The sequence below is a fragment of the Apodemus sylvaticus genome, chromosome 22, assembly GCF_947179515.1.
Source record: "Apodemus sylvaticus chromosome 22, mApoSyl1.1, whole genome shotgun sequence".
NCBI lineage: Eukaryota > Metazoa > Chordata > Mammalia > Rodentia > Muridae > Apodemus > Apodemus sylvaticus.
The window spans coordinates 2,435,667-2,457,058 of NC_067493.1; the positions used below are offsets into that span (position 1 = coordinate 2,435,667).

At 39.4% G+C, this 21,392-nt stretch overlaps 1 protein-coding gene and 1 pseudogene across 1 annotated transcript in view; both read left to right on the plus strand.

Moving 5' to 3' along the window:
* Positions 1-21,392, plus strand: part of LOC127672654 (zinc finger protein 431-like) — a 263,925-nt gene that overhangs the window by 159,953 nt on the left and 82,580 nt on the right. The gene's annotated exons all lie outside the window — the stretch shown is intronic.
* The window catches only part of LOC127672650 (zinc finger protein 431-like), a 67,411-nt pseudogene that overhangs the window by 24,435 nt on the left and 21,584 nt on the right, over positions 1-21,392 (plus strand).

Consider the following 21,392-nt stretch of genomic DNA (forward strand, 5'->3'; position numbering starts at 1 on the left):
ACACTTATCTTGAACAACTCATAATGAGACAAAACAACATGAACATATAAAGAGCTAAAATCTTAAGATCTGATGCTTCTTTACTATTAGACAAATTGTAAACATAATTCATATTAATTACATGATTGATCAGAGTAATGAATGTGGTAAAGTTTTCACATGTGCTAATTATCATTGCAGGCATGTAAGAAGATATACTGGAGTGAAACCCTATGAGTGTAATATATGTGGTAAAGCCTTTACAAGATCCAGTCATCTCCAATATCATAAATCAACACACACTGGAGAGAAACCTTATGAATGTAAAAAATGTGGTAAAGCCTTTGCACAGCGCGGTCATCTCCAATATCATAAAAGAACACATACTGGAGAGAAACCTTATGAATGTAATCAATGTGGTAAAGCTTTTGCACGTCACAGTAATCTCCGATATCATAAAAGAACACATACTGGAGAGAAACCTTATGAATGCAATCAATGTGGTAAAGTCTTTGCAGCTCACAGTAATCTACAAAAACATAAAAGATCACATACAGGAGAGAAACCTTATAAAGGTAATCAATGCGGTAAAACTTTTACACATCACAGTACTTTCCAATATCATAAATCAACACATACTGGAGAGAAATCTTATGAATGTAATCAATGTGGTAAAGCTTTTGCCTATCACAATAATCTCCGATATCATAAAAGAACACATACTGGAGAGAAACCTTATGAATGTAATCAATGTGGTAAAGCTTTTGCCTATCACAATAATCTCCGATATCATAAGAGAACACATACTGGAGAGAAACCATATGAATGTAATTAATGTGGTAAAGCCTTTGCAGGATCCAGTCATCTCCAAAGACATAAAAGAACACATACTGGAGAGAAACCTTATGAATGTATTCAATGTGGTAAAGCCTTTGTACAGCGCAGTCATCTCCAAAGACATAAAAGAACACATACTGGAGAGAAACCTTATTAATGTAATCAATGTGGTAAAGCCTTTGCATGTCACAGTACTTTATAATATCATAAAAGAACACATACTGGAGAGAAACCTTTTGAATGTAATCAATGTGGTAAAGCCTTTGCAAGACCCAGTTGTCTCCAGTATCATAAAAGAACACACACAGTACAGAAAACGTATTAATGTAATCAATGTGGTAAAGTGTTTTCACTAGGGATAAGTCTCCAAATTCTGTGTGCTGGAGAGAAACATAATGAATATGATCATGAATTAAGTGGGAGTTAGGAGGGTATCATAAATTAGGATATGATAGACATGGGTGATTGGCATTATTTCCACTCTGGAGATTTTTTTTTTTTTGATGCTTTTGCAAAGAAGTTTGCTGCCCTCATCTGAAGAGTTTCCTTGAGGTTAAGGTAAAGATGTTTACATTAATTGTATTGACAAAGTAAGTCACGAAAATCACCACATAGAATTTGGCATGAAAATTTTTAACAAACATAGAAACTAACAAAGGAAAAATAAAAAAAAAGAAAGGTTGAAAATACAAGGCTTTATCAGGAATTTGAATGAAGTTTAATCGTCTGATCAAGGACATTCAATGGCTTTAAAGGAATGGTTACATGAGGAAAAGATTACATTCAGCTAAACATATGGGTTTGCAGTTGTATGAAAGAGAACTGTATCATGTAAGGAATTATTATTACCTGGTTATTGTTTTGATGTAGACATATGAAGATACAATTATGTGTCAAATTGCCAAGAGATAGATTTGGATTCTGGGTTCTAATTTTAAAATATAAGCAGAAAATCTTAGTTCCAGGCATGGTGTTACATGCTTTTTAACCCACCATTCACGAGATAGAGTCATGCAGATCTTTGATATCAAGGTAGATCTCTAAGCAAGTTCCAGCAAAGCCAAGATTAGGCAATGATATATTTGAAATATTGAAAGTTGCTGATAATGGAATAGAAGGAGCCGTGTTCCAGCCCCAGTAAGCACCAGAACTCCGAGAATTTTATCATGAAGTGGTGTTGAATATTGTCAGAGAATTTTGCATTACCTCATGAGATGATCAATTCTTGGTTTTTCTTACACTTTAATCCCATTTTGTTGAAGCATCACTGTTTCTAGAATGAAGCCTTCCTCATTGTTAATGGTGGACGATCTTTTGATGTGTTTTATATTTTATTTTATTTGTTTTATCTTTTAAGTATTTTTTGAATCTGTGGTTTTAGGGATAATTGGTCTGTAATTCTCTTTTTATCACTCAGTCTTTCTTGACTGGATATATGAGTATTCAGGGGTTCAGAAAATAAATTGACTAATATTTCTTTTGTTTCTATATTGTTGAATACACTGAATTCTTGTTAAATCCTCTTTGAAAGTCTGGTAGGACTCTACCCTAAAACTCATAGATGTGGGCTCACATTGGGGACATATTTTTAATGAATTCTGTTTTCCTTCATGTTTATGTCAATTTAAGTTGTTTTTCTCTAGTTTAATTTTGGGATGTGGAATCTATTGAGGAAGTTAGCTATTTCTTTTAGAATTTCCAAGTTGGTGGAATGCACCCTTTTTAAACTATGTCTTTACGACTATCTGGATTTCTTCATTACCTGTTATTTAATCCCCCATTTCATTTTAGATTTCATTAATTTGTATATTCTTTATCTTTTAATAGGGTTTTGTTTATCTTGTCTAATAAAAGGTTCAAAAGACCAACTCCATGTCTCATTAATTCTTTAAATTGTTCTCTTTCTATTTTATCAATTTCATCCCACAACTTGAAAATTTCTTGATGTCTCCTCCTCGTTTTCTTTGCTCCCTTATATCTTTTTGTTGTAGCCTTTAAAACATGCTGTTAAATTGCCAGCATGGGAGTTCTCCAATTTTTTCATGTAGGCATTTTGTGCTGTGAACTTTCTTCTTAGCTCAACTTTCATGTTCTTTATGTTCCATGAGATTGTGCATGTTACATATTCATTTCCAATGAACTCTAGAAAGTCTCTGATTTCTTCCTTTATTTCTGTGTAGACACATTTTCTCTCAAACATTAGTTTGTAGTCAGTTAGCTGTCCTCCCTCTTCTCTTACAACACTGAGACATCAACAGGTTTTTGGCCCAGATCATATCTTTTTCTCATCAGAGAGTGTGGGGACTCCTGGGTCTGGTTCAGTCAAGGACATGAGGAACCCGATTTCTAGGGGCCACCCCCTGGGCTTTCTTGATGCTCTCTGGGATAGAGTTTAGTCCTTCCCCATCAGAAGGCTCCTCTCCTTACAAATGGGCCCATGGATATGAGAGGTAACAATAGCCCACCAGCCATGTGTGTCTTGTCTTTTCTCAGCTCTAATGACATTTTCAGAGCTGCCAGTTCAGCTTCCTGGGCTGACATTCCTGCCAGGTGTGGTCCTCCACATGTTTTCTTGGTATTTGACACCACCGCTTCCCCAGCATACCTCTGTCCATCCTGAAAGAGGCAGTTGCCATTGGTGAACCACGTTACCACTACATTTATCTGAGCAGTCATACAGAGGCCCAGCAAGTGAGGTCAGGTTCCAGCAGCAGGGCAGCCGAGAAGTTATCCTGTGGGCATTCAAGGCTGGTAATAATCGTTCTTCAGTCATCTTTAACCAGGAGGTCGATTGGTCATCCATAAGAGATCAATAATCAGAAATGAACGCATATCAATCAGGAACCAAGCATCCATCGATCAGTATTCAGACAGGGACCAATCAATCATCCCCGGTGAGCCTCATTGTCCAGCAGCCGATCAGTTACTTGATTGGTGATTGAGAACAGAATGCCAGTCAATGACCAGCCACCCACTAGCTGCCAATCAATCAATCAATCAATCAATGATCAATAAACAGTAACCATTTGATTGGTAATTAATCAATGACAAATACTCAACAATGGTTAATTGATCGATAATTAATCAACAATCAATATAATTAAACAAACAACAATTACTCAATTACTTTTGTGTTCTCTGGACCAAAAACTGACTCGGTTTTTTATTGATTGGTTGTGAACTACAAGTTCCTGACTGACTATATGTTGATTGTTTGATTGATTGATTGGTAATGCGTTGGCTATTGGCTAATGCCAGGACCCCTGGTCTGAGTATGCAATTCCCAAGTCTACAAAGATCACCTGAAGTTGGCAGAGAAAGGCTATTTTAAGCACAGAATTAAATAGTCTGAAATGTTCAAGGCATTTAAGAGGTCCTGCATTTTTCTTTTGTTTCTGTTGCCATTGGGAAGTCATTTATAAACTGATGAAGAGATTCTATCTGTAGGTCTTATCAAGACAGGATGTTGAACTTTATCAACAAAAGCTGGTGGGTTTCCATTTTACTTTTAGGGTAACCCTGGTCTTGTAGTGGGGGCAGTTTTGATTCTCAGGGCCACCTTACATCCTTTTTAGGCATCACTCATGGTCTTCTGATTTGGCATTGGCTGACACCAGAATCTTTCCCAGGTCTCCAGTCTGCTGCTCTGTCCTCTCATCTGCGTCTCCTCTGCAGTCTGTCCTCCATTAAATACTCTCTTTGCCACTGTCCTCAAATCTCTTAGACAACTCTTTCCTAACTACTCCACCCTCTGGGGCTTTGTCTTCATAGCTGGTGTTCCCTGACTGACAAAACCTCAAGCCACTGCTGCCTTTTCTTCTGGTGATTCAGGGTCCCATGGGCGTGGATTGTCAAAAATGTCTCCATGACCCTGTCTAAAAAAGCTGTAGGGCTTTTATTTTCTCTACGACTTATTCACTCTGGCCAAACTTTCAAGCCATCTTGAGGCCACCTTGAGAACTGCCAGCATAGATGGACTCTGGACAAAAGGCCTCCTCTTACCTTCAGTGTTGTTGCAATAACAGTTTGTGTGAGTTAGGGTAATGCAAGCATACCGTGCCTGTAACCAGCTCATATACCAAACCCAGACACTATTGTAGATGCCAACAAGTGTTTGCTGACAGGATCCTGATATAGTTGTCACCTGAGAGGCCCTGCCAGTGCCTGACAAACACAGAGGGGGACACTTTCAGCCAGCCATTGAACTGAGCACAGGGTCCCCCATGGAGGAGCTAGAGAAAGGACCCAAGGATCTGAAGGTGTTTGCAGCCCCATAGGAGGAACAACAACATGAACCAACCAGTGCCCCAGAGCTCCCAGGGACCTAACCACCAACCAAAGAGTACTCATGGAGGGACCCATGGCTTCAGCCACATGGGTAGCAGAGGATGGCCTGGTCGGACATCCATGAGAGGACAGGCCCTTGGACCCATGAAGGCTCATTGCCCCAGGGTAGGGGAATACCAGGTCAGGGAAGCAGGAGTGGGTGGGTTAGTGAGTACGGGAGGGAGATGTGATAGAGGGTTTATAGAGGGGAAATGAGGAAAGGGGACAACATTTGAAATGTAAATAAAATATAAATATATACATATGAATATATAATATAAAATGTATAAGATATAAATAAATATAAAAATTTAAAAAAAATGTAAAAAAAAAAAAAAAAAAAAAAAAAGGAATTGGGAAGCAGAGGCAGGCGGATTTCTGAGTTTGAGGCCAGCTTGATCTACAGAGTGAGTTCCAGGACAGCCAGGGCTACACAGAGAAACCCTGTCTCAAAAAACAAAAACAAAAAAATAAATGTAAATAAGAAAATATCTAATAAAAAATTCTTTAAAAAAAACACAACATTACCTCTCATTGTGACCTTGAATGGATAAAGGTCAATTCACAAGTATGTTAATCACTGCTGCTGCTTTGATCAAATACTCTGTCAGGAGAACAGGTTTCTTCCAGCTCACGGTTCACAGTAAAGTCCCTCATGGTGGGCAATGCCACTCTGAAGTATGAAGCAGCTGCACACTCACAACAGGTGTGTAAATGATTCTATACTGGGGTGGAATTATTTTAATTGTCCAATCTCTAAGAACAGCAATAAAATGGAACATTTTAAATTCAACAACACATTGGAATGGACAGCACTTCACAAATATGACATGGCCCTGAGTGAAGAAGGTTACAATTTGTATAATGTTGTGTATGCTGTGGCCCACACCTACCATGAACTCATTCTTCAACAAGTAGAGGCTCAGATAACAGTAGAGTACAGAGGAGTATTTTCTGACTCTCAGCAGGTGAAGTTTCTTACATTTCATTATGCTTAGTTATGACAATATAATCTTTTAAATGGACCCAGAGACACACAAGTACATTTGTTAGAGATTATTCCCTCAGTGGAAAGATTTTTACACTGCAAAACTCCCTAATTTTACAAGGCTGAATATCATAAACAAGGGAAACATTTAATAGGAAACAATATTTTTTATATCAGTGAGTTTTGTGAAAACATGTCTCAACATTTCACCCAATGATTTCAAAAGTTAAAATAGGAGCCAACAATTTTATAATAAAAGCTTTAAGTGAAGACTAAACTAGAATATTTTTCCGAAGAGTAATTTCTCAAGAATCAGTACATGTGCTATAACTAATAGTTACTCATTTAAGTTAACAATGATTAACAAAATCACAAATGATTAAGACAGACTATAGATGTTAAGTTTCAGTTTATTTCATATTTTTATTGTCTATAAAGGAAAGACCAACAGACATTCTTTATTTTAACACACATTCAGAATTGCCTTTCATTTGCACATGCTTGGATATATTTTCAAAAATGTATTTTTGGCTAACATGAAACACGCATACACACACACATTCACACACCATGTTACTAGTTATATGCTAATCATTTTTTCTTCCATATTTTACCATCAAACATTGACATGGAACATTATATAAATTTTCACTATCAATGAGGTGTATTATATTTTACTACATCTGATTACTTCAATACAGCTGTATTTTGTGGAAGTCATTAAGGAATTAGAGGAAATTCACAATTTTGCTTTCCCTTTATTGATACGCTTATGTAAGCATCTAATGATGAATCTCATTTAGGTGTCTTCCTTGCAGAAGACCAGGGTGTTTACTATTCCTGTTGGAGAACTGGTGAACATGTGTCATAGGGAAAATCAGGCAATGGGGTCAGTAAATCTACTTGGGGTGCCTGTTTTTAAGAGTAAATGATCGCATAGAATAATCTCTCACTCACTCTATCTTTCCTGATATGGGATTATATTAGAATGACTTACATGATGCAGTCTGCCTTATTCCACAACAGCTGGATGGGAAGCAAGGTCCAAGAATCCAGAGGTTCTCAGTCACTGAGGCTGGACGTCTCACCGGGTCTTTGGTAGAATCTTAAATTACAGACAAGTAAGCAATCAAGACAGCAAAGTAATAATACTTGCCAGCTAGGACAGAGCAAGCAGGCAGTGTGAAATCTTTCTTCCTCTGTGTTCTTATGTAGGTCTAAAGATGAAGGTGTGGCCCAACCTAAAGGTGTGTGTTCCAGACTCAATCTCTGGATTAAAGCTGAGTGTCTTCTGCTGGGTGTAGTGAGGCAAGCCTTTAATCCCAGTGCTATGGCACTGGGTCAAGCAAGTGGATCTGTGGGAGTAGCCTGGTCTACAAAGTGAGTCGCAGGACAGCCTGTGATACTACAGACAAACCTCATAACAACAACAACAGTCACATTAACAAAGATATGTGTCTTTCTTGGTTCAGATACAGATTGAAGCCTGTGTCTTTCAAAAAAATCTGCATTGAAAACAAGTCTTCCTACAACAAAGATACACAACACTTTCTACAAAGTAAGCAAAAATCTTTTGCAGGTGTGTCATTAAATTTTGTATTTTCCTTATCTTGAGATATAATCAAGTTGATAACAAACAATAGCAACCACCGAGATTGTTTCTCTGTGCAACCCTGGAAGTTGTGAAAATCACTTTGTAGCCCAAGCTGGTTACCAAGTCAAAGATGTCCCTGCCCCTCCCTCCCTCGTGCTGAGATTAAAGACCTGTGTCACCATGGCCTGCTTGGAAATCCTGTCCAGAGTTCTTTCCTTAGCTGGAGTCCTGAGCAGATGCTGATCCTGTGTTCCCAGCAGAGACAGGGTAGGGGGAACAGCTCAGTGCAGAGAAGAAGCTTCAGGACACTGACTTTCCTCTCCATACCCCACTCCCCAGCCGCTGTGTCTATCCCACATTTTATGTCCTGTATCTTTGCGTGTCCCCAATGCTCTTTGTCCTTTCTATTAGGAAATGCATGCTGATGTTGTAGTTGGTAAAGGCAAACTTTGAACCTGGCAGGAGGACCAAAACATCTGCCCCACCCCACCACCACCCAATACTGGAGGTCTATGAACTTGGTATTTGCTTGAATCTCGGTTGAAGCTGCATTTCCTTTGGTGTGGCTTAGGTAAAGGACATTTTCAGCTCTACAAGTTTGCCAAGACTTGGGACACCACACCCTTCTCCAGCAACATGACAAACTCAGTGCAAACACAAATCTCATTGCAGCTGCTTTCATTTCTGTTCACCTAAGGTTTCCGGGGTGGCATGGATTAGGGGTCTACTGCTCTTACCTCTCATCTGGTCTTTTCAATTTCGCTGTACTTTACCCTGTTGCCTTGGAGACAATACCCAACAATACCCTTGACAGACGGGAAAACAGAAATGACCCCTTATGACTCACTTGCATACCCCGAGTTTTAGGCAAACCCTGCAATCCTGGGCAAGTCCATAGATACCCCCCCCTGTCTGCTTGTCCAGACTTGTAGGGGCCACAGCTGGAGCAGGGACCAAGGAAGGATCCAGAAGCTCCAAAGCCCCCTAGATCCACAGCTCTGCCTCTGAGCTCCATGCACTGCCACTTCTTCACAGCAGGGGGCGCCGTGGGGCAGCTCTTCCCCCAAGAGAGGAATGCCAATGGTGAGCGCCCACCCTTTCCATTCTCAGGGTGCAAATAACTATGACTTTCCCACAGAGCCAAGTTCTTCTTGGCTGTCACCAGGCCCTGGCTGAAAGTCTGAGGGTCATTTCCAACCTCGTGGGGGGTTTTGTTTTGGGGCTTTTGTCTTGTTAACCAGATGGATTCTTCCTGGCAGGATGAGGTGGGATTTGATTCGAACCCAGGGCGCATTACTAAATGCTGACAGAAAAGCCTGGCGCTCAGCTATGAGTATGCAGTAAATATGATGCAGACCCCGTGTTTTCTGATTGGTTCTGTCCACTCAGTTCCTTGTCATTTCTAAACCCTGAAAATCCATCCAGTTTCTTTCAATTTACTAGAAGAATGGTGAAGCTGTCGTTGGGAAAGACATGCTTTTGGCCCTACAAGGGTATCGAGGCATCTGCCTCACCCCACCACTCCCCACCTCTGGATGCTTACAAGATTGGTATCTGCCAGAATCACAATTGAAGCTGCATTCCTTTGCTGTGAAGGGTGTTTTTTTGTAATTGTTATTGTTATTGTTATTGTTATTGTTTGGTTTGGTTTTGGTTTTATTTCTTTTGTTTTTGTTTGTTTGTTTGAGACAGGGTTTCTCTGTAGCCCTGACTGTCCTGGAACTCACTCTGTAGGTCAGGCTAGCCTCAAACTCAGAAATCTGCCTGCCTCTGCCTCCCAAGTGCTTGGGATTAAAGGTGTGAGCCACCACCACCCATCGTTTTTGCTTTGTTTTGGTTTGGTTTGAATATTTTTTTTGTTTGTTTGTTTGTTCTTCAGGACAGCACAGTCCAGGACCCTAAAGCTTTGCTCTCTGAGCTGTCTTTCTCCTGCACCCTTCCCTTCTGCAGTTGCTCCATGCGTATGGCCCTGATGTGCACTTGTCCAGTATGCAAGATGACAGAGGACACTAACCGATGGCTTCTCACTCACACACCTAGGGATTGTGGCCAGATTTTTCATCCTGGCCAAGCCCATGGTTAGTTGTCGTCTTGCTTGTCCACACTGGTGGATCCCACAAAGGGAGCCTGGCCAATGAAGGAGTCTGTCCAGAAACATAAGCTGTTCCCAGCTCAGAGCTGCAGGCCAGTGACTTCTTCACAGTAGAGGGAGCTCAGGCACCAGCGCTGTGCTTTGAACAACTTCTGATGCCCAGAGTCCTTTCTGAGCATCCCTGTTTGCAAGAGCTTGCTACCTGCAGCCGAGCAAATTTCTGCTCAGATGTCAACAATGCCGGGCGGAAATCCTACACCGGTTTCAAACTGGGTTTTTGATTTTGTTTCTCAGTGCTTTTGTTTTGCTGACAGGATCAGACTGCCAGGGAGGCTGCAGTGGAATTCTGTCTGGACCCATGCTTACAATGCTTGGGCCTCAATGCTGCTGACTCTCAAGGCGCTGTGCCTACCCACACTTTCTAAGAAGGCCTCTGGGTTATTTCCCTGGCGAGCACTTGGTTTGGCAACAAGAACCCAAACATGGCGGCCCAATGGCTTCTCACGAGCATGGTCTGAGGTTTACCCCAGGCTTCTGGTCCGGGATAAGTCCATGGTCACTGCACTCTCAGACCTTTCCATATCAATAGGGGAGCAGGAGCCAGCGATAGAGTCCTAAACCAGAATGGTTCATTTGCAGAGATCTGCAGCTCTGCCTGCAAGATGCAGCCAGCAACTACTGCAGCAGTGGGCGCCGTGTGTCCAGGAAAGCACCTCTCGCACCTTCCCAACGTCCAGCACCTGAGCTTTGTGTTGTCTGATCCTGGTTCACAAATGACTGTGACCTGTCAGTCAAGTCAAGTTCCCCTGTCTGACTGTGACCTGTCAATCAAGTCAAGTTCCCCTGTCTGACTGTGACCTGTCAGTCAAGTCAAGGTCCCCTGTCTGACTGTGACCTGTCAGTCAAGTCAAGTTCCCCTGTCTGACTGTGACCTGTCAGTCAAGTCAAGGTCCCCTGTCTGACTGTGACCTGTCAGTCAATTCAAGGTCCCCTGACTGACTGTGACCTGTCAGTCAAGTCAAGATCCCCTGTCTGACTGTGACCTGTCAGTCAAGTCAAGGTCCCCTGTCTGACTGTGACCTGTCAGTCAAGTCAAGTTCCCCTGTCTGACTGTGACCTGTCAGTCAAGTCAAGTTCCCCTGTCTGACTGTGACCTGTCAGTCAAGTCAAGCCCCTCTGTCTGACTGTGACCTCTCAGTCAAGTCAAGTTCCCCTGTCTGACTGTGACCTGTCAGTCAAGTCAAGTTCCCCTGTCTGATTGTGACCTGTCAGTCAAGTCAAGTTCCCCTGTCTGACTGTGACCTGTCAGTCAAGTCAAGTTCCCCTGTCTGACTGTGACCTGTCAGTCAAGTCAAGTTCCCCTGTGCTATCGTCATTGTTTTTCTTCCTTCCTTCCTTCCTTCCTTCCTTCCTTCCTTCCTTCCTTCCTTCCTTCCTTCCTTCCTTTCTTTCTTTCCTTCTTTCTTTCTTTTTTGTTTCTTTCTTTGTTTTCACTTTGTCTTTTGTTTGTTTATTTGTGGGTTTTTTGTGTTTTTTTTTTGTTTTGGATTGTTTGTTTTGCTTGTTTGGTTTTTCTTTTTGTTTGTTTATTTGTGTTTTTTTGTGTTTTTTTGTGTTTTTTTTTTTGTTTTTGTTTGTTTGTTTTGCTTGGTTGGTTTTTCAAGACAGGGTTTCTCTGTGTAGCCCTGGCTGTCCTGGAACTCACCCTGTAGACCAGGCTGGCCTCGAACTCAGAAACCCACCTGCCTCAGCCTCCCAAAGTACTATTATTAAAGGTATGCACCACTCTTGCCCGCCTCTGATGTTGATTATTAACAGCATTATTGATTTTGTTTCCAGGAGATTTGGAATTCAGATGAAGCCAGGCTTTTGCAGAGAGGCTCTGGTGGGATCCATTGCATCCTTGAGGTGCAGAGGGGAGGAGGGAGCCCTGCATGAAACCCCTGGAGCCCATGTGCCGGTGTCTAGGAAATGTGGTCCAGCACCATTTACAATTTCTTCCTGGGTCCCCTCTGCTCACCTTCCTCTCTAAATGCTGGGCGTGACTCTGGTTTCTGAGATTTCCGGATTAACTGTGCATCGCCTTAGGAACGTTTTCAGTCTGGAGAGTCACCAAAGGCGTCTGATCCACGCCCCAGCACGACTGCAAATTGTGATCTGCACCAAATCTCAGCCTCAGTTGTGTTCATTTCCATTGTAAGAAATTTATCTTCCCTTCTGAAAAGCCTTTCATTCACTGAGAGATTTCACAACGCGTTGTCAGTGTGAATGTGAACCACAACATCTCCACTGTGTCATTACAAAGCTCTGTGCTGGGTTTTTTCTCTGTATGGCTTTTAAATGCTCTATGGTTTATTAACGATATTATTATCATCATTAACTATATTATTTTTTATTATTATCTTATTATTGTTATTAGTAACTCATTTACTATTATTATTATTACTGTTACTATTACTATTAACAACCATACATGGCCAAATTCTGCCATGAAATAAGACTTGGAACTGACTTATTCCACTATACTATTACTGTCAATAATATTATTATTGTTGTTGTTGTTGTTGTTAATATTATTGTCAGTTTTAATATGAACGCCAACTTTCCAACTGTGTCATTTACAAAGTTGTGTGTTGTGCTTTGTCTCTGTGTGGATTTTTAATGCTCTAAGGTTTCAATGCTGTACCCAGGTAGTGCGGCCAATATCTGGCCATGAAGACTGGAGATCCATCTTGGATCCCTCAGTGACCCACAACTCCTTCTCTTCTGTTGTGTGGCACCGTTCCTTGTGGAACAACATCTACTCACCCAGCAACACTGAGGTGGAAAGGAATTGTTACCACACCCACGTTGTTGCCATTACACAAACACAAGAGAGTAAAGAGACCCCCATTATGCAGACTGCCCTGCCCCCCCACTCTTGTGCTCCCTTCTGTCAGTCTCTGTTGTTTTCTGCCATCTTTGTGCCTCTAGCTTCAGAGTGGGCGTGGCCTGTGTGTCCTTGTGAATGTGGAAGTGCAGAAGTGACATTGCATTTATTTCTTATTGCCTGGACCAAGCAACTACACAACCAGACCAGGGCTCTGAGCAGACCCTTCCCAAGGCCGTTGTTCCCTCTGAAGCAAATGGAGTTTCCTGTGATAGAGATACTGCCATATACAGGTAATGACTTTAAACTGTTGTTAGTGTAACACACAAGGTTACAACAAATGTGGTGATAATGCACCCGGAAGGGCTTTGCAGGACCTCTTTGCACATGGTACTTTGTTGTTGTGAGCACGACAACCCCAGCTCTTTCTCTTACAGGACCCCGTGTGTGTGTGTGTGTGTGTGTGTGTGTGTGTGTGTGTGTGTGTGTGTGTGAACACAGACAGGAAGTGTGAGCTGCAGTGAGCAAAGAGGAATCAGGACGAAATACACATGAGGACTCTAGGGCTGGACACACACTCAGGACCTGCACTGCAGGCTCGGCTGGAGCCTGAGAGCTGAGTCAGGACAGGGAGGAGAGGAGTTTGTACCCAGCACAAAGCCGTGGCTGGAGACACAGTGGGAGACACCACAGGGACACAAACACACACACACACACATACACACCCCTCTTTACTGGGCTTTGGAGGATGAGTCTCTGCCTTTGTCATTGTGACCGCTGCTCTGTTCTCTCACAAATGCTGCGTTCTGTTAACACACCTGGGTTTTGTCAGGAAGCTGGCAGTGGTCCCTCTGCCCTGCAGGCCACATTGTGTTCGTGGAGGGAGAGGTAGGCAAGTTGTGTCAGAAATGGACACAAACACAGTCATCCTCCATCCGTTCTTCTCTCTTCAGTCTTCATACTCACACTTTCAAGTACACAGTTAATTGGCAAGAGTGCATCGGTTAAAATTATAAGGGACATTTATTTAAGTTTTATATTAAAATGCCAAAGAGCACTGTCTTAGAGTTCCATTGCTGTGAACACACACCACAACTATAGCAAATCTCTTTGCAGACAAAACCTGGCTCATAGAAACAATAACAATCACAATGACACATTTATGTCAATTTCTTGCTCTATATACAGATTAAAGACCTGTGTCTTTCAATATCAAAGAGATCTGCTTTGATTGAAGTGTTCCTACTTCAAAGAACCTGATTACATTTTACAAATTCAAAAACAAATCCCTTGAAGTTGTGTCCTTAAATTTTGGATTTTGCATAATTCGTGATGTAATCAAGTAAAAGCGATTTTCAGAACAGCCATGGTTACACAGAGAAATACACTCTGTGGTCTCCATTCTTCTTGCCAGAGAAGGAGCCTGGCCAGGAAATGAGTCTGGCCAGAAGGTTAAATGTTTCTTGGCTGTGAGCTACAAGCCAGTAACTACTTCAACTTGAGACTTGCAGCCTAGCTAAATTCCACTAGGCTGTCAACAACTCCACACTGACATCCCATAAGGATTTCAAGCCTCACAGGTGAGTTTGTTTCTAGGTGCTATTGTTTTGCCAGTGAGATCAGATCCTGCTAGGCAGGCTGCAGTGGGATTCTGTGCAAATTGAAGATCTGGACTCCATGCATCAAAACACTGACCAAAATCCTTGGTATGTGAGTATGAGTGTGCAGGAGATGTGATGCTGTGCTGTCAGCAGGCTGAGGCTAAAGCAGACCTTGATTGCCAACAGCATTGTTGATTTGTTTCTATGTGGTTTAATCTTCAAATGGAACCAGACTTTGCTAGGGAGGCTGCAGTGAGATCCTTTGTAAACCCATTTCCAGAAGGTGTGGAGGGAAACCTGAATGAAACCCCTGGTGCCCATGTGCCAGTATACAAGAAATGTAATCCAGACCCAATTTCATTTTTTGTTTCAGATCCCCTCTGTTTGCTATTGTTTCTCTGTATTTCTGGGGTGTGTTGAATCTCTACACTCTCAGAAGAGTTGCCATCCACTTTGACTCAGTAGAGGGGTTTCTCAAAGTTCTCAAGGTTGCTTCCTGTGTGGTGGTTATCTTATGGCCCAGCACACATGAGAACCAGATTTTCTAAGACTGACTGAAAACTTCTTTTAAAAAAATCATCATTTAGTCCTCTGACCTAGGCTCAAAAGACAAAAGAAGCAGGAAAAAAATGGAGTGAAGCTTCTTAAATTAAGATCCTATCACCCTGGATCCAATTGTCTAGACTTAACCACTATAGGTAATTGATGAGACAAGCAAAGAGTAAATTGCTCTTGGGCCAGCAAATCTACTTGGGGAACCTACTTTAAAGAGTAAAAGATCACATAGAATGATCTCTCAATCACTCTATTTTCCTGAAATAGAATGACTTACAGGATGCAGTCTGCCTTATTACACAATAGCTGCATAAGAATCAAAGTCCAAGAATCCAGAAGTTCTCAGTTCCTGAAGCTGGAAGTCTCTGCTGGTCTTCAGCAGAAGATGGAATCACAGACAAGCAAGATCTAAGCTAGTGAAATCATAAGACTTGGATGTAAGAGAGAGCAGGCAGGCAATGTGAAAGCTTTCTTCCTCTGTGTTCTAATATAGGCCTCAGGGTGAAGGTGTGGCCCAAATTAAAGGTGTGTGTTCCAGATTCAATCTCTGGATTAAAGCTGAGTTTCTTCAAACTATCACTATTTGCAGATGGTATGGTAGTATACTTAATTAACCCCCCCCCAAAAAAAAAACTCCACCAGAGAACTCCGACAGCTGCTGACTTCAGCAAAGTGGCTGGTTATAAAATCAACTCACGCAAATCAGTAGCCTTCCTATACCCAAAGTATAAGCAGGCTGAAAAAGAAGTTAGGGAAATGACACCTTTCACAATAGCCAAAAAAACAATAAAAATATCTTGGTGTGACTCTAAGCAAAGAAGTGAAAAATTTGTGTAACAAGAACTTCAGGTCTCTGAGGAAGGCTGTTGAAGAAGACCTCAGAAAATGGAAAAATTGCCCATGCCTGTGGATGGGCAGGGTTAATATAGTTAAAATGGCCATCTTGCCAAAAGCAATATACAGATTCAACACAATCCCCATCAAAATCCCAACTCAGTTCTTCAAAGAGATAGAAAGATTAATTCTCAAATTCATCCGGAATAGTAAAAAACCCAGAATAGCTAAAACTATTCTCCACAGTAAAAATACTTCTGGGTTAATCAGTATCCTGGATCTCAATCAATACTACAGAGCAATAGTGTAAATAATTGCATGGTATTGGTACAGTGACAGGCAGGTGGATCAATGGAATAGGATTGCAGACCCAGAAATGAACCCACACACCGATGGTCACTTGATCTTCGACAAAGGGGCTGAAAACATCCAGTGGAAAAAAGATAGCCTTTTCTACAAATGGTGCTGGTTCAACTGGAGATCAGCATGCAGAAGAATGCGAATTGATCCATTCTTATCTCCATGTACTAAACTTCACTCCAAGTGGATCAAGGACCTCCACATAAAACCAGACACACTGAAACTAATAGAAAAGAAACTGGGGAAGACCGTAGAGGACATGGACACAGGGGAAAAATTCCTTAACAAATCACCAATAGCTTATGCTCTAAGATCAAGGATTGACAAATGGGACCTCATAAAATTACAAAGTTTCTGTAAGGCAAAGGACACTATCAGAAGGACAAATCGGCAACCAACAAATTGGGAAAAGATCTTCACCAACCCTACATCAGATAGAGGGCTAATATCCAATATATACAAAGAACTCAAGAAGTTAGACTCCAGAAAACCAAACAACCCTATTAAAAAGTGGAGTAAAGAGCAAAACAAAGAATTTTCACCTGAAGAACTTCGGATGGCTGAGAAGCACCTTAAGAAATGTTCAACTTCATTAGTCATTAGGGAAATGCAAATCAAAATAACCCTGAGATTGCACCTCACACTAGTCAGAATGTCTAAGATTAAAAAGTCAGGATATCAGTCTGGCAGTTCCTCAGAAAACTGGGAACAACATTTCCGGAGGACCCTGCTATACCTCTCCTAGGCATATACCCAGAGGATTCCCTCACATGCAATAAGGACACATGCTCCACTATGTTCATAGCAGCCTTATTTATAAAAGCCAGAAGCTGGAAAGAACCCAGTTGTCCCTCAATGGAGGAATGGATACAGAAAATGTGGTATATTTACACAATGAATTACTCAGCAACAAAAGACAATGAATTCATTAAATTCTTAGGGAAATCGATGGAACTGGAAAATATCATACTAAGTGAGGTAACTCGTTCACAAAAAAACACATGCGGAATGCAGTCACTTATAAGAGCCCAGATGCTCAGAATACCGAAAACACAACCCACATATCAAATTATTCCCAAGAAGAAGGAAGGAGAGGACCCGGGTCCTGGAAAGGCTTGATGAAGCATTGTAGGGGAACACCAGGACAGAGGAGTGGGAGGGGATTGATTGGAGAACTGGTATAGGGAAGAGGACTTATGCGACTTAGGCGGGGGGGGGGGGAGGACTGGGAAAAGGAAAATCATTTAGAATGTAAACAATTAATATAGAAAATAAATAAGTAAGTAAGTAAATAAATAAATAAATAAATAAATAAAAGAAAAAAGAAAAGAATACTCCCAAAGAATGAGGTGCACTATATTCCAAGTCTGGAATCAGAATAGACCTAATCTCAGAAGTTCACATAAAAACACACTCAAAATACACACATACAGATACTGAAATTACATAAATTTTATTTCACTTTACAAAGAGACATTTGGGAAAATTGGTTTCATTTTGTCCCAATCTTTTCTTCTTACATTGTAAGAATGTTTGTTTATTTATTTATTTATTTATCTATTTGTTTGTTTGTTTGTTTAAGTTGACCTTCAATTAATTTAGAAATATTTTATGCCTGCTATTTTATATGTAAAATTATCTGTGACAATCTACAATTTTAACTTGTTTATCTATATAATTCTTCAATTTTTTCATAAATATTTCCATGCAACTTTTTTATTTTTTCATAAAAAATACATTCACCTTCTTTGTCAGATAATTTAGCCATGTATATATGTCTTCTATTTTATCTGAATAATATACCATGAAAATCGCCAATTTTAACATGTTTTCCTGTATATTTCTTCAATTTTATCAGTTTGATTTTCTACTTAAATCATCAATTTTATCAGAAAATGTATATAAATCCTCCTTCAATTAATTTAGAAATGTTCTTCAAGTCAAACAATTTATACATATTATTTTCCATTATAATATTCAATTTATCAGTAAATGTTTATAATTCCACTTTGAATTAATTTTGAAATGTTTTTATGTCAAATTATTTATGTTATTATAGATGAAAATCATGAAATGTAATATTTTTTATATATTTCTTCAATTATACCAAACTTTCCATGTAAACCTTCTTTTTATTCCACGAAATATTTCTACTTCATTTCTGAATTAATTTAAAATGTTTTTATGCCTACCATTTTATCTGTATGATTTTCATAGAAAATTTTCAATTTTAATGTGAATTTCCATATATTTCTTCAGTACTTTAGAAATATTATCCATGTATCTTCAATTTTATCAGAAAATATTTTACTTCCTTTTTCAATTACTTTAGCAATATTTTATGTCTACCATTTTGTTTGTATAATTTTCCATGAAAATTGTTAATTTTAATGTATCTTTCTATTTATGTCTTAAATTTTGTGAGAAATATTTTCTGTGTCAGTAAATATATGTCATTCAACTTTAAATCAATTTTAAAATATTTGTAATATTTTTATCTGTGTACTTTCCTTTATAATCTTCAATTTTAACATGTGTTTCTCTTACATGTGTAGATGTATTTCATCAATTTTATCAGAAATATTTTTTAATGTACCTTCAATTTTATCAGAAAATGTTTATACTTTCTTCTTCAATTAATTTAGATATATTTTAAGTCAACAAATTTATCCATATTATTTTCTATTATAATCTTCAATTTTGATATTTTTATATATTTCTTCAGTTTATATGAAATATTTCCCTTTAAATCTTTGATTTTATCAGAACGTGTTTACCATCTACTATCACTTAAATTAGAATAGTTTTTTTTTTCCCGAGATAGGGTTTCACTGTGTAGCCCTTGTTGTCCTGGAACTCACTCTGTAGACCAGGCTGGCCCTCGAACTCAGAAATCCACCTGCCTCTGCCTCCCAGAGTGCTGGGATTACAGGCGTGCGCCACCACTGCCTGGCAGAATAGTTTTTATTTCAAATAATTGATATATTATTATCCATGAAACTTGTCAATATTTTTTAAAGTTGTCAATTTTATTAGTATTTTCAACATAATTCTTCAATTTCATCAAAAATACTTGCCATGTAAATCTTCAATATTTCATAAAATAGTTCTACTTCATTTTTCAGATTATTTAACTATTTTGATGTGTTTTCTGTATATTTCTACAAATTTATCTGAAATAATTTCCATGTAATATTTTCCATTTCAATTTTACCAGAAAATGTTTATACTTCCTTCTGCAATTAAATTAGAAATGTTTTTCAAGTCAGTCAATTTATCTGTATGATTCCATGAAAATCGTCAATTTTAACATTTTTGTATATATTTCTTCAATTTTTTCAGAAATGCTTATAATTCACTTTTAATTATTTTGTGATTTCTTTATTGCTTCTGATTTTAAGACTTAGTCTCTTTTGTTCCATTCCACAACCTTTTAAATTGTATTTTCTTCCATTTCTTCAAGTGATTTATTTTTCCCTCTCTAAGGGCTTCTACCTGTTTGTCTGTGGGTTGCTGTATTTCATTAAAGGGTTCATTTTTATCCTCATTAAATACATTTGTCATCCTCATGAGGTGACATTTTAGGTTAGACTATTGTTCTCATTGTGTGTTTGGGTAGCCAGGGTAGAAGAACTGGGTTCTGATACTGACAAATTACATTGGCTTCTGATGGTTATGTTCTTGCCTTTTTCTTTCACCTCCTGCACATTTCTCTTGTTAACTTCCCTGGGCCCCTCTGACCAGAGCAGGTGACTTTGGAGACAGGCAGTGCTGTCTCTGGTTAGCTCAGACCTTCCGTGTCCATGCTTAGTGCAGCCTTCATGTGTCCCCATGTCTCTGATTAAGGAAGACATCCTGAAAGCCAGGTTGGCTTTGCGGTCTGGGGCAGACATATTGATCTGCCCTAGTTTCAGGTGGAAATGCAGACTGAAAGGACAATGTGGCTCAGGAAGAGCCTGCTAGATACCACATCTGCTGGTCACTGTGGGGGTACAAAATGGTGTGGGGATAAAAAAAGGTCTGACCTATATTTCTAGATATGGAAGTCCACCTGTTTGACAGGTAGACTGTTAGGAGTTAGAGGCACACACTGTTTTTCATAAGTTCAGACAGTGTAAATTCTTCAGGTATAAACGCTTTATACAATACTGTGTATGAACTGAAAACAGATAGAAGCTATCTCATGTTCCACACAGCACAACATGGAACCAGATGTATGGTTTCAACAAGAAATAAAAGGACAACAAACTGAAAAGAAGCTATGAAATATTATTTGTGAGACATAGAAGAACATTTTATTTTATTTAGTCATAAAGTACTGTAGGGAATATCTTAAGACTGCAATGCAAATGTATAACTTAAAGGAAAATGAAAACAAAACAGCAACAACAATAAAAGACTCCCTGGATAATCAGGAAGGATACAGTGGTGTGTGGTGTGCCTTCTTTCCACCATGTCAAGTCAATAACATGAGCTTAAAGCAGAAAGAAAAGCAATTACAAGAAATATCATTTGTGTTCCAAGGACATGGAGAATTTCTCTGTAGAAAGCCACATGGAGTCTCACCTCTCAATCTTGGCAAAATCAAATTCAAATTTATTGGAAGACCTTTATGTTTGACCTCTAGTCTGACTATGAGTATAGCATGGATCCAAGTCCAATGCTCATGTGCATCAATGACTTCCAAAAGAATGCCACAGCCCAGGATGGCATTTCCATAGTAGACACATTAGAGTGAGAGTCAGCTTCCATGCAAATTTCCAATTCATTTGTCATGGTATTAGTACCCAATATACAAGAAGTATGGAATAAAACAATATCAAGGCACACAATTTTCCCAATCTACAGGTCTGCAAAAGTACAAAAAATATTCAAATTGACAAAGTTATAATGCAACTGAAGTATGAAACAAATTTTTATTCGTAGTAGATAAGATGGTACAATAAACTACATAGCAAGATTTTCTTAGAAGCCAATGACATAGCAACCATTCCACTAATTGAGTTAAAGATTCCATTTTATTCAGTGTGTACATTATGGGTCAAATATAATGTAGTTGAAACTATCATTAATCAAATTCAGTGCTCCATCTGTGACCCTCTTTGTAACCAAGTGACATGAACTGGCATAACAGACATACATCTGTGTTGTTGCAATGTAATCCAAACAGGACTGTTTCTAAACACCAACTAGACATGGATGAAAAATATAAGGTATATACTAACGTTAGCAATACAATTCTCTCTCAGAAATGGCATGTGGATTCTTGCATTTCTTTGAGAAAATCTGTGAAATTGTTCTCAAACTTCTTAATGAGGTGCAAACAAAAATCAACAAAGAAATGTTTCATGAAATGG